The sequence below is a fragment of the Poecilia latipinna genome, unplaced genomic scaffold (assembly GCF_001443285.1).
Source record: "Poecilia latipinna isolate Pla-1442-1.1 unplaced genomic scaffold, P_latipinna-1.0 Scaffold484, whole genome shotgun sequence".
NCBI lineage: Eukaryota > Metazoa > Chordata > Actinopteri > Cyprinodontiformes > Poeciliidae > Poecilia > Poecilia latipinna.
In genome coordinates, this window is record NW_015113100.1 from 293750 (window position 1) to 305450 (window position 11701).

Below are 11701 nucleotides of genomic sequence, written 5' to 3' on the forward strand. Positions count from 1 at the left end.
AGGAGAAGGGGGAAAACGAAAGAGGGGGGGGGGGGGGGGGGGGGGGGGCAGAGTACATTACCGCCCAAAAACTCTGAAAATTTTAGATTAATCTCAAAATGTTCTGAAAAACTCTGAAAATTTTGGTAAATTTTCGCCTAATGATATATTTTTTAAAAATTCCAAGTTTTTTTCTAGAAAATTCCCGAGATTAATCATAAAATGAACCTTTTTCTATCAATCACGCACCAGGAGCGATACATCGTGTTAACCGTTTTGGTTACACTGTGGAGCCAAAACACAAATAGAGAGTCAATGCACAGATGAGAACAGACCAATCATTATTTGAGTCAATTTCCACCAAAAAAATAAATAAATAAAAATCTGAGATTAATTTCTGAGATTTTGTAGGGAAAAAATGTAAAAATGTTTGAGTTTCTAAAGTAAAAAAAAAAAAACAACCTCCCCATCCCCCCTGAAAATAATAATAATAAAAAAAAATTCCTAGAAAATTTCTGAGATTAATCTCAAAATGTCTGACTTTAGGTGGACTGACTTGTCTTTTAGCTTTACAGTTGTGCTCAGTCACTGGTGGACTTCATATAGTCATTAGCAGTCATCAGGCAATTTCTGAAGACAAATGGCTGCGCTGCAGAGAAAGATGGGGCTGCACCACACTTTTCAGTTTTTTATTTGCACAAAACTGCTTTGAATCATGTCTAATTTTAATTGTATGCCACTTTGTGTTGGTTTTTCACATCCAATTCTAATGACATATATTTATGTTTATTATTTAGGTTATTTCAATTGAAAGATGTTATTTTCTATTTTATTTTGATTTCAAACACCTTTATTCTAAGGTAAATTAATGTTCAGGTTCAAGTAAATGTACTTACCTTTATTTTGTAAACTCTTGTAAAATGGTAAAAAAAACAAAAAACATCCATCATATTCACTTTAATTAGCGCGACACATTTACAGATAAAAAGTGTTTGTTTTTGTTGTTTTTTTGTCAAGGCCACTGAAAGCTAACTAGGCATCTTTACTGATGTAACCAGTAAAATGCCTTAAAGGCTCAAACTAAATGCACATCAACTGTATTTATTACAGTATTCTCACACTGAGAGTCCAACTTTTAGTTGAAGTACATTTATTTAGTGAAAACTCACAAGTTGGACAACTATTGTTACAGCTAGCTAACAACTGAAATATGTCTAACAAAGGACCTGCTTTAATTTTGTCAGCACAGTGAGCACTGTGGTAGAGGAAGCAAAAAAAAAATCTCAGAATCTCAATGTCAGCAAAGCATATCCTATTAGGATCACTGCGTGTCCATGGCAACCATTCAGACGCTTCCTACTGTACACTCCCAACCAGTTGGCTTTGGAAGTAAAGCGAGAAAAAAAAATCCTGTTCTATTCTACCATTACAAACGTAAACATGTGGAGTTTAGTACGCTTATCGTTGTAAATCTGTGATCCAGTCAGATGAGACCAAGATTAAGTTTTTCAACTCTAAACGTCGAGGTGGGACTGGTGTGAAAATTCACCTCATGCACTGTTGAAGGGGTAGTATCATGTAAAATCAACTTTTTGAGCTTTACATCATGTTGTAACATTATTCCCTCATCAAAAACATACCTGGAGTGTTGATTTGATTCTTTCATGCATGTTTGAGAAATCGTTTAATCTCCCGTGGCAACTATTCATCTGTGGAAAACACCTGGGTGGACCTAGCCCCGCCTTTGAGACGCAGCTCCTCCTCTGATCTGTAGTTTCCAAGCTTCCGTCTCTCAGCTCCTTCAGACTAGTCAGCAGCAATCAGCAAACACCTGGTGGAAATGAAAGCCTTCCTGAGGGCAGGCCATCAGAAAGAGGAGCTTCTTCAAGAGACAGAGAGTAGCTAGAGAGCACGGCATCATTAACTTGTAACAAAATTACATTTAAAGTGAGCTCTGATGAGGTTTTCAACAGGATAACGATCTGAACATATCACTAAGTCAACACAGACTAAAGACCTCTCAGCCTTCGGACCTAAATGTAGAGCATCAGAGAGCATCTGTTTGTCACCCCTGGTGCTCAACATGCAGGCCAGTGAGCCTTAAGGAGCCGGGCTGGGAAACCAGAGAAACTGTGCTAAGAGAGGAAGATTTTAACTACACCTTTCCTTTAACTTACAGGCAGATCCACTGAATTTTATTTAAATTATGTCTTTTTTTCTGAAATAAACACCAAATTATCTGGGGACAAAAGCAAGGCAAAAACCGTCATCCTGGTTTACGAGCCGTTAATCCATCAGCCCGGAATCTAAATATAATCTTCGCCTTTCCTTCTGTGGATGTGTTGCTCCTCATTATTCCGCTTGTGCGTTTTAAATTATGCATTTTAATTAAAAGCTTCCAGCTCTCTGAGAAAATTAAACACTGTGACTAAAATAACAAAAAAAAGAGAACCGTTAACCCGTTAGTTTATTTTGGACTACAATCTCTGAAATAGTCTGGCTTAAAAAAAAAAAAAGAAAAGAAAGAAAGAAAAAAGTCTCCCCACCTTTAAATGTGAACCTGCTCACCACTAGAGACAACAGAAGAGGCGTGATAATAACGTGATAATAACGTGATAACGCCCCGGGGGCATGGCAGGACCGAGAAAGCTGCAGTTTCTCTTCCCCCTAACCCCCCCCCCCCCTCCACCCCTTTTCCCCCCTCTGCAACAAGAAACATGGTAACAGTGTGAGCTCATCCAAACCCAGCTAAGAGCAAAAACACTGTGTGAGAAGCTTCCCCACAGCTGGGCCCACCGCCACAGCATCACGGGTCAGGAAGGCCAAGTTTTCATCGTCACAGGCGCAAGGAAGAAGAAACATGATCCAGAGGCAGCAGGGGGAAGGAAACGTGGAGTAAAATGAAATCATTGACTGTAAAAAAACAAAAATGAATCAAATACAATGGCATCCCCAGCTGCGTCTTGTTCAAAATGACTTAATGTGCGTTTATTTTCCTCTGTTTTTGTAGGTGATGATATATTTCAACAAGCCATGTTTTATGTCTTTGCAGCCCACTCTTAAAAAATGTTGGCCACTCCCCTGGACTTCCATAAGGGCATTAAAAGGTAAACTATTCATCTTCAATTAAGACATCAAAATGAAGTGCATAGAGCTCTGGAAAAAATAAAGAGCCACCTGCACCGAACCCCATTGAAAACCTCGTGGTTGTTCCACCAAATATTGATTTCTGAACTCTTCCTGAGTTAAAAGTATTGTTGTTTCTATATGAATGAACTTGTTTCCTTTGCATTATTTGAGGTATGAAAGCGCTGCATCCTTTTCCTTATTATGACCATGTATCCTTTTCTGCAAATAGATACTAAATTTTTGTTTGGAATTTTGGAGACATGTCAGAAGTTCATAGAATAAAATAATAATGCTCATTTTACTCAAACATTTACGTATGAAAAGCAAAATCAGAGAAACAGATCATTATAAGTGGTCTCTTCATGTTTTCCAGAATTGTATTTATATTTTTAATGTCAATGTATTTGATTGTAAATGTATGCCATACACCAAAACAAAAGTAGTGCATAAATATATAGTGGATGGGAGAAGAAAATTCAGGATCGTAAATAGAAATCTGACAAGGTTTGGCGTTGCAGCTCCTCCAAAGTTCTCGTGGATCTCTTGGTCGCTTCTCCAATTAAATCCCAGTGAAATACTTTGACATTTTATTATGCAGCGTGACAAATGGAGAAAGGCTGAAGGGGTGGGAACCCGTTCGCAGTGAGCTGCCCTCTGTTCCTCACGAGCATGTTCTTGTCATTGTTCATTTAATCATAGGCATGAAAATAACCTTTGTAAATAAAAAAAAACATTTAAAAGAAAGAGTCTAGCAGGCTCCAGGCAGTGGTACTCGCACCTTTTATCTCTGTAGCTCGGAGGTGAATCTCACTGCGCCGATGATGAGCCATCTATTCTCGGTCCTGTCACAGAGAGACCGTCAGCTGATGAGATCTGCCCCGAATCCATCTCGTGTGTGTGTGTGTACAGAGGGGAGGAAGCGTGAGGGGGTCAGAGCCACATCTGGCCCCCGAGGCTGGCAGACATTCGTCTTCATCCGTATGGACAGGCCTGTGCCTCTCGCAGCTCCGCTGTCGCTCTCATCTTTGGGAAAGACAGTGACACCCCAGAGCAGGAAGGAGAAAGTCTCGGCATGCTCCGACAAGGCGAGGAGGAAAAGCCCACAGCAGTCGTGGTGAGGCGTCAGCACTGGCAGCTTTGTTGGGGAACTCTGGGAACGCTGTGCGGTGCGGCCTCAGTTCTCTCCTCCGGACCGAACCAGGGAGGATTCTTTACTGGCTGAGGGGATGACAGGATGTGTGTGTGTGTGTGTGTGTGTGTGGGGAGGTGTGAGGATGCTTCGGTGGGGGAGTTTCTTCTGTCAACATGGAGGGAGACAAACCTCGACATTCCTGGTTTCAGCTGTGAAGAAACAGGGACTGGACTAAAGTAAACATTTCTCTGGAAAATTAGATTAAAAGCGTATTACATTTTAACATCTCATCTTGATTAAACAGGACAGGTTTATTTATCATTATTATTTAAATGGGGCAACTGTATTATGTATTTTCCAGGCACAAAGTGCCATTTTATAGCACAATAAACATAAAAAATGCTGTATATATCAAATATGACTTAAAAGAAATATGACTTTGTAATTTACCGCTTTGAAATTGGGGCCTCTGTCTCTTTAAAAAGAAAAAAATCATCCTCTGTCTGAAGCTCCGCTTTCAGGAAGTCAGCACAACATGGCTCCTCTAATAAACCTTTAACGTTTTTTACCTTCGCTTCATTGAGAAGCAGCTCATGTAATGACGTGCACCAGGTGTTTGCTGATTGCTGCTGGCTAGTCTGAAGGAGCTGAGAGTGGGGGAAGTGGAAGCTTGTAAAACTGCATCTCAAAGGAGGATCTTCATCCTTGAAGGCGGGGCTAAGTCCAACCAGGTGTTTTCCACAGATGAATGGTTGCTATGAGAAATTCAAGGATTTCTCAAAAAACATGCATGAAAGAATCAAAGCAACACTACAGGCATGTTTTTGATGAGGGAATAACGTTACAACACGATGTAAAGCTCAAAAAGTTGATTTTACATGATGCCAGTGCATGAGGTGAATTTTCACACCAATCCCACCTCGACGTTTAGGTCTCATCTGACCAGATCACACAGATTTAGAGTAACAGACAGTAAAGTTTCGTAAACTCCACATGTTTACCATGTTTAAGTTTGTGATCAGTATATAAGCATATATATATATATATATATATATATATATATATATGCTTATATATATGGTATTCCTTGTACATTAACACAAAAAAAGTGCAAATCTCTAGTAGCCATTCGTTGCTCAGAAACACCCAAAAAGAGCATCCAGTCTGCACACAGAGATGTTTAAACGGTTTTCAGATATCTGTGTGTAGGTGTGTGTATGTGAGCACTCTGCTGCATACACTCGAGCAGAGATCACCACAAGATGGAGGCCTTCTGCTTTGACCGTAACCCCCTGACCTCTGTCTTTAAGTGGGTTGAACTGAAAAGTGTTGCACAGCAACTGCCAGATCGTGCAGAAAGAAGAAATGAATGGATTTTGTTTGTAAAATGTAGCAGAAATCTGAAGCTGTTCAATATTTTCATGAACTCTGTGCGTTTCCTGGACAAGACGACACAGATGAAACAAAAGCAAATCAAACGTACAGTCAAGACGACGCGTGTAAAAAGTGATCTTTTGTTCTGAAGATGTTATGTCTCTTTGGAAGCATATCTCCAAAGACTTGGAGGAACAGCAAAAGATGATTCTACAAAGTGTGGCACACTTTCAGATTTAATACCTGCAGATTTTCCTTCCTAAGGCTTCATATGGATCCGGTTGTTCAGGGAAGAACAACATCCAACATCTCAAATCTCATCGCGATGGTTAGATCATGAAGCAAAGGCACCTACAGAGATCCCAGACACATTTCCAGCCGCACACACACTCACCGACTACCAGAGTGATGATCGGGGTAAAGTTTATCCTACATCTTGCAGGAGCCGATAATCCTCCTCAGCCTTTGATGCGGGCAAGTTTAGTCTTGTACAAGTTGTAAGAGTCTGCTGTGCAAGATACTGACTGAGAGGAATTCATCAGAGCCTCTGGGCCCAGTGTGAAGGTAATGAGGCAGAGCTTGACTCACACAGGACTCTCATCAGCCCTGCTAACAACAACAAGATGCTCAAGAGTCAACAACAACAAACAGTAAGCATGTTCTTATCAAGCAATGCATGTACCCCAGCTGGAAGGGGGAAAATGATCATTTTTACTCTTGTATCCAATAATAATAATAATAATAATAATAGTTTCCGGTTTTAGGTCAGTTAAGATTATATTTCTATTTGCTAAAAATAATATCTAAGAGGAGATATTCTAATTTATTGAATATGACTGATAATATTACCGTTTTTGTTGTTTTTTTTAGGAGAATTGTTCCTATATGTGTGTTTCCGGTACGTCGCTAAATCTGACGCACAAGCGACATTCGCAAACAGCGACGGACAACAAAGCCGCTTCTCTTGGCCCGCTGGGGGTTAAAGTTGCGCTTCAAAACATTACCTCATTCCAGACAATAGTCTGGAAAAGACTATTGTTGTGTTCAAGTTATGCTGAAAGGAGTTATCCTGACAGCGAAGCTATTCAGGTTTAAAATGGCGTCTCAATGCTAAACATGTAGCAGCAGCGCAAACGTCTCCAACGTCTTCAGCTGTTCCTGAAACGCTAAAAGCTGAAAGGGTGTAAAAACACTCTGCACCAATCTGTTGACCGAATAACATGAATAACAGTTTAAAAACAATACAAATATTTGTTGAGCTTATCTATGTCTTTTGATTTAATCATTCTGAATTGAAAATGTTGCTCTTTAGTTGATATATAGTTTAATAAAAATGAAACTAACTCGATTACTTTTTTAATCGAGTCCCACCACTCATTCCTTTCCTTAGTCCTCACATTAAGCACCGTTTTTCCATTGGTCGCTCACATAATTCCTGATGAAATATATCTATTAATTAGCCATCATCTCAGTTCTGCTTAAATATTTGGGGGTTTTTTCCCCATCATTCTGTCACACTGCGATTTCCCACATAATGCAATCCATCATCTGCCGTTTCCCTGAAGTGATTCCAAGCAGATGGGGGGAGCTTCAGGATACGGAGCTCCAGTCAGGCGGAAAGTACACAAGGTGTGTGTGTGTGTGTGTGTGTGTGTGTGTGTGTGTGTGTGTGTGCGTGTGTGTGTGTGTGTGTGTGTGTGTGGCAGACTGTTGCTTTGTTACACAAGATAACTGCTGACAGAAAGGCCATCACATCCTGCTGGAGATGAGCCAACAGGGCCAACCTGGAGCAACAACACGCCTCGCTGCAACAGGAACCACAGAGATAAGAGAGGATGCATCCCATGCATACGCAGGAATATGTATGACAAATATGAAACATGAAAAGATCTGGGAATGAATACATTTTGTTTTTCTTTTTCATCTCCGTAACAATTTTAATCTTTCTTATGTTATTTTCCCTCACAATGTTTAGTTCTTACCCTTCTCATTCTTATCTTTATTTTAGGTTTCTACATCCACAAACAAGGCTGTATTTTATTGGGATTTTAAATAGAGGAGCATAAAATTAAGCATAATTGTGAGCTGGGAAGGAAAATGACACAGTAAATGATTTTTAAAATGTTCTACAAATCAAGAACTGAAAAGTGCCGTGTACATTTTGTTTTTTACATTCAAGTGTTAAAGCTGTGGCAGACGAGGCAAAAGTAAATGTGGTCAGAGAGAAGCGCATTTCCACAGCATAAAAACTGACACCATTTTCACATACAAGAAAAATGTGGAGTTTTTCTGATGGCAAGAATTCTAAATTTGTGAGAAAATATACAAATGTCCCCCTCCTAAATGTACCTCCTCAGTCTCAGAGGACTTCTGCAATTTCTCACCAAAAATGTTTGACTTTGTAATCTTCAAAAACAGTTATTTTTGTTCCCGATCACTTTAGGAAGTTTTTACAGAATTTATTGGTGTAAGCAATATTTTATTACTTTATGCATTTCATTCATCGAAAGTTTAAATTGTTAAATCTTTTCACAAACTGAAACGTAGGCTCGTGCTTCATAAGTGTACAAACGGTTATCTTAGTTTGTGTGGGGACTCCCGACAGCCCCCTACTGGCCTGTAGGCTTAGTGCACCAACGCCTTGGGCTGGCTCTGGTAAGGAACTTGTTAAATGATGGTGTCTACAGCACAAATAGGAAAAGACAGATCATGTACAGATGTTTCCCAGGAGGATAAATGGTATCCAAATATTTGAATGCTTTTAATCTTCCTCTAATTATACCTTAGGGATTTAGACGCAGACATCTGCCAACAACTGTACATCACGGTGCTTTGCTGCAGCATGTCTTGAGAGAAGCTATCCGGTTCAGCCCATTTACCGTTTAATGGCCTTTACTCATTTCTGCATGAAACATGAACTTTAAGGGTTGTAATAGATTTGTGACCCGAAACCCTTCAATTTTTTATCCACTCTATGACAGCTGATCTGGTCTGATCTGCTACTGTTTTACCAGAGCGCTGCAGAAACCTAAAGGCCAGCTCACATCAGAGCTCGTTATGGTGGAGGGTTTGCACTCACAGAGTTTGATTATAATGGATGAAATATGGCTTGAATTAGAATTACAAGATTAAAGAGTTCAAAATGTCTGGTGAGGTTTTACAGATTAAGATCCTTCAGCAGCATTTCTGAGCTACTGTTTAGTTTTTCTAACTGAATTATGGGACTTTCTGAGCCTGACCAACCTCTAACTCATCACTTCCCTCTGCTGTGCCTTAAATAACCACATGTCTACAGTGCCAGCGTAATGGCAGCCTGCCTACAGAGCAACAGCAGTCAGAACAACAATGGATCTTTCTAAAACTATCTGTCTAGATCTATCTATCAAGACTGAAATAAAACTAGCTATCCAGATCAAGCCATCTGTACAGAACTAGACCTATGTATCTTTCAATCTGGATCTGTCTGTCTAGATCTATCTTAGTGGCTCAATCTATCTGTCTGGTTCTATCAAACAGACACTCCATCGTGATCAGGGGTTTTCATTCTGGTGCAGACCGTAGAGCAGAAGTTGCCAGGCTTAATGTAGGAAAACTCCCATTGGTTGGGCGGCTTCCAGTTGGAAGATCTTTTCCATTTCTACATCGGCCCACTCTTCCAAGACATGACAGCATCTCAGCGCGGTAAAGAAGAAAAAAGAAGAAAAGAAAACATGGTGTGAGAACTCCACAAACCTGGAGGAGGGTGAATTATTCAGTGTTTCTCCCAGTCCAGCGGACATTGCTTTTTTTTTTTGAGAAAAGTCTCTCAAGACCCTCTCGCAATAATGCTGCAACTCCACTTCAGCTCCAGATATAAACACCCAAGCACACAGCGCTGGCTTTGGCTGTTCTCAGGCTTTGCTGTGCCTCCCTCCCCAGATGAAAGAGTCATTAGTAGCCTCCGGAGAGACCCAGACGGAGAAAGCGGCGGGGGTGTTTCGTTTGGTCGTGCTGCTGCGTTGCCGAGCAGTCGGGACTGTTGTGATTTTGTTGCCTCAGCTGTCTCGCCCGAGTGGAAGAGAGTGAGTTTGTGCCCCGAGGATGGTGAAAAAATCCCGCGAAGGAAGAAAAGACGAAGCAGAAATGGCTCTCCTCTTGTCATGGGGCAATAAGAAGGATCAAATAAAGTAGAGGGGATTGCGAAAGGATTCACACCCACTGAATTTGTCCAGAGCCGACCAAAGGAACAGGCGAAAAGGCCTGCTTAGAGTCCAAAAATCCATCAGGAACCTCCAATGAATTAAGGAATTGTTTCTTCATGTTTAAGCCTAATTATTGCAATAGAAATTGCTAAAGTTGTGCTACATGAACAGTTTGTTACCTTGGTGATTTTATTAAAAGCACAATAATGGGCCATAACCTCATTGCATAGAAATAATTAAAAATCTTTTTTTTTTATAAAACCAACCAGAAGTGGACACACACTCATCATCTGGATGATTATATTTTTAATTTATGCTTACGATGACCATTTTGTGTTTTGTTTTTGACTTGTTCAAATTTCTTGGAAATATAAATATAAACATGTAGTCACAGTCGATGTTGTAGCTGTCGACAGGCTTCTGGCTTAATTCTGTGAATATTTCACTACTTATTAAAAAAAGCTCATTTGTGTTGGTCGGTTCGCAGACCCGACTTCTCAGCACCGGCCACATTTTTTAATAGGGTTGATGTCCGACTCATTATAGAAGTTTAAAATTTCTACGTTTTATCCACCATTATGTTGTCGGAACGATGAGCAGACTCGGTTTCCAAAGTTGTTGCAAAGTGCAAATAAAATAAGCTGATTATCATAACCAGCTGATGAACCCAAACAAACATCCACATTTGGTCTGAATTGGATAAAAAGGATGAAAGTTGATGGGCTATGTTTAAAGTGGGGGGTTATCACCATGGGAACAATGAATTTAAATGAAGAAATGTCAAATATTCTGTCAGAATTATGCCAGGAAAAATGAAAAGTCACCTTTTCAATCTGCGTGGTTTGAAAAAAAAATGCACATAAATTTAAATGAAAACACTCTGCTCCTATTTTTAAATTTAATTGAAGTTGAATGTTGCAACTTGATAACTACCAGACAAATAAAATAATTAAAATGCATCACCAGAAGTTGAAAAATATTGATTTTCATGCCAATAAAACTTATTTCATACACATTCCCCTAAAGTGAAAAACAACCTCGGAACAATGACGCCGTTGACTCAGCAAAACATCCATTTGCATGCTTTTTATTTTTTTAGTAAACAAAAGTGTTCCGCTTCCTGCACTGCTCACTGAAGAAACGGTAAACAGACACATTGCAGAACAACGTCGCCTCCAAAATGCAGACATCCACCGTTCCTCTGAAAAGTTTAGTATAATTCCAGTATTGCAAAAACAGAATCAAAAAGAATTAAAGTGCAGGTCGTTCATTTTCAATTTAGCGACGGAGACCTTTTGAAAGAAGAGTTGACACCAGCATTCAGCTTCCAACTGAACGCTGGTGATAATGAAAGAAGTTTGGAGTGAATACTGCTACAGTTTGGAAACCAATTAATAACCACTGGTGTTAGTGAAGAAAAGTCTTTTTTTTTCTCGTTTTGTAGAAACAGTCCAGACCTAAATATGTTGCATTCACTGTAACAGGTCACAAATAATAGTAAAAAGACGGCTACTACTCAGACTGCAGAAGCAGGAATAAATGGTAACACTTTATTTGAAGTATTATGTCATTAGACTGATATAACACTGTCATAAACATGATATAGCATCTGTTATGAACATGAAAGAGTCTTGATGAATGTTTATGACTGTTATTATGAAGTGTCATTCAGTAAATAATGAGACTTTTAATGTAAAGTTGACACTTTTAATGTAAGTTTGCATAAGAATGTCACTATTTACTGAATGGCACTTTCTGACAACAGTCAAACATTCATAAAGACTTCTTCATGTTATGTCATGTTTATGACAGTATTATGCACACCCCTTCAAATAAAGTGTTACCGAATAAATATTTGGATTTTGATTAATGCACCTGTAAGCCACAAAAAAAGGATAAATGTTTA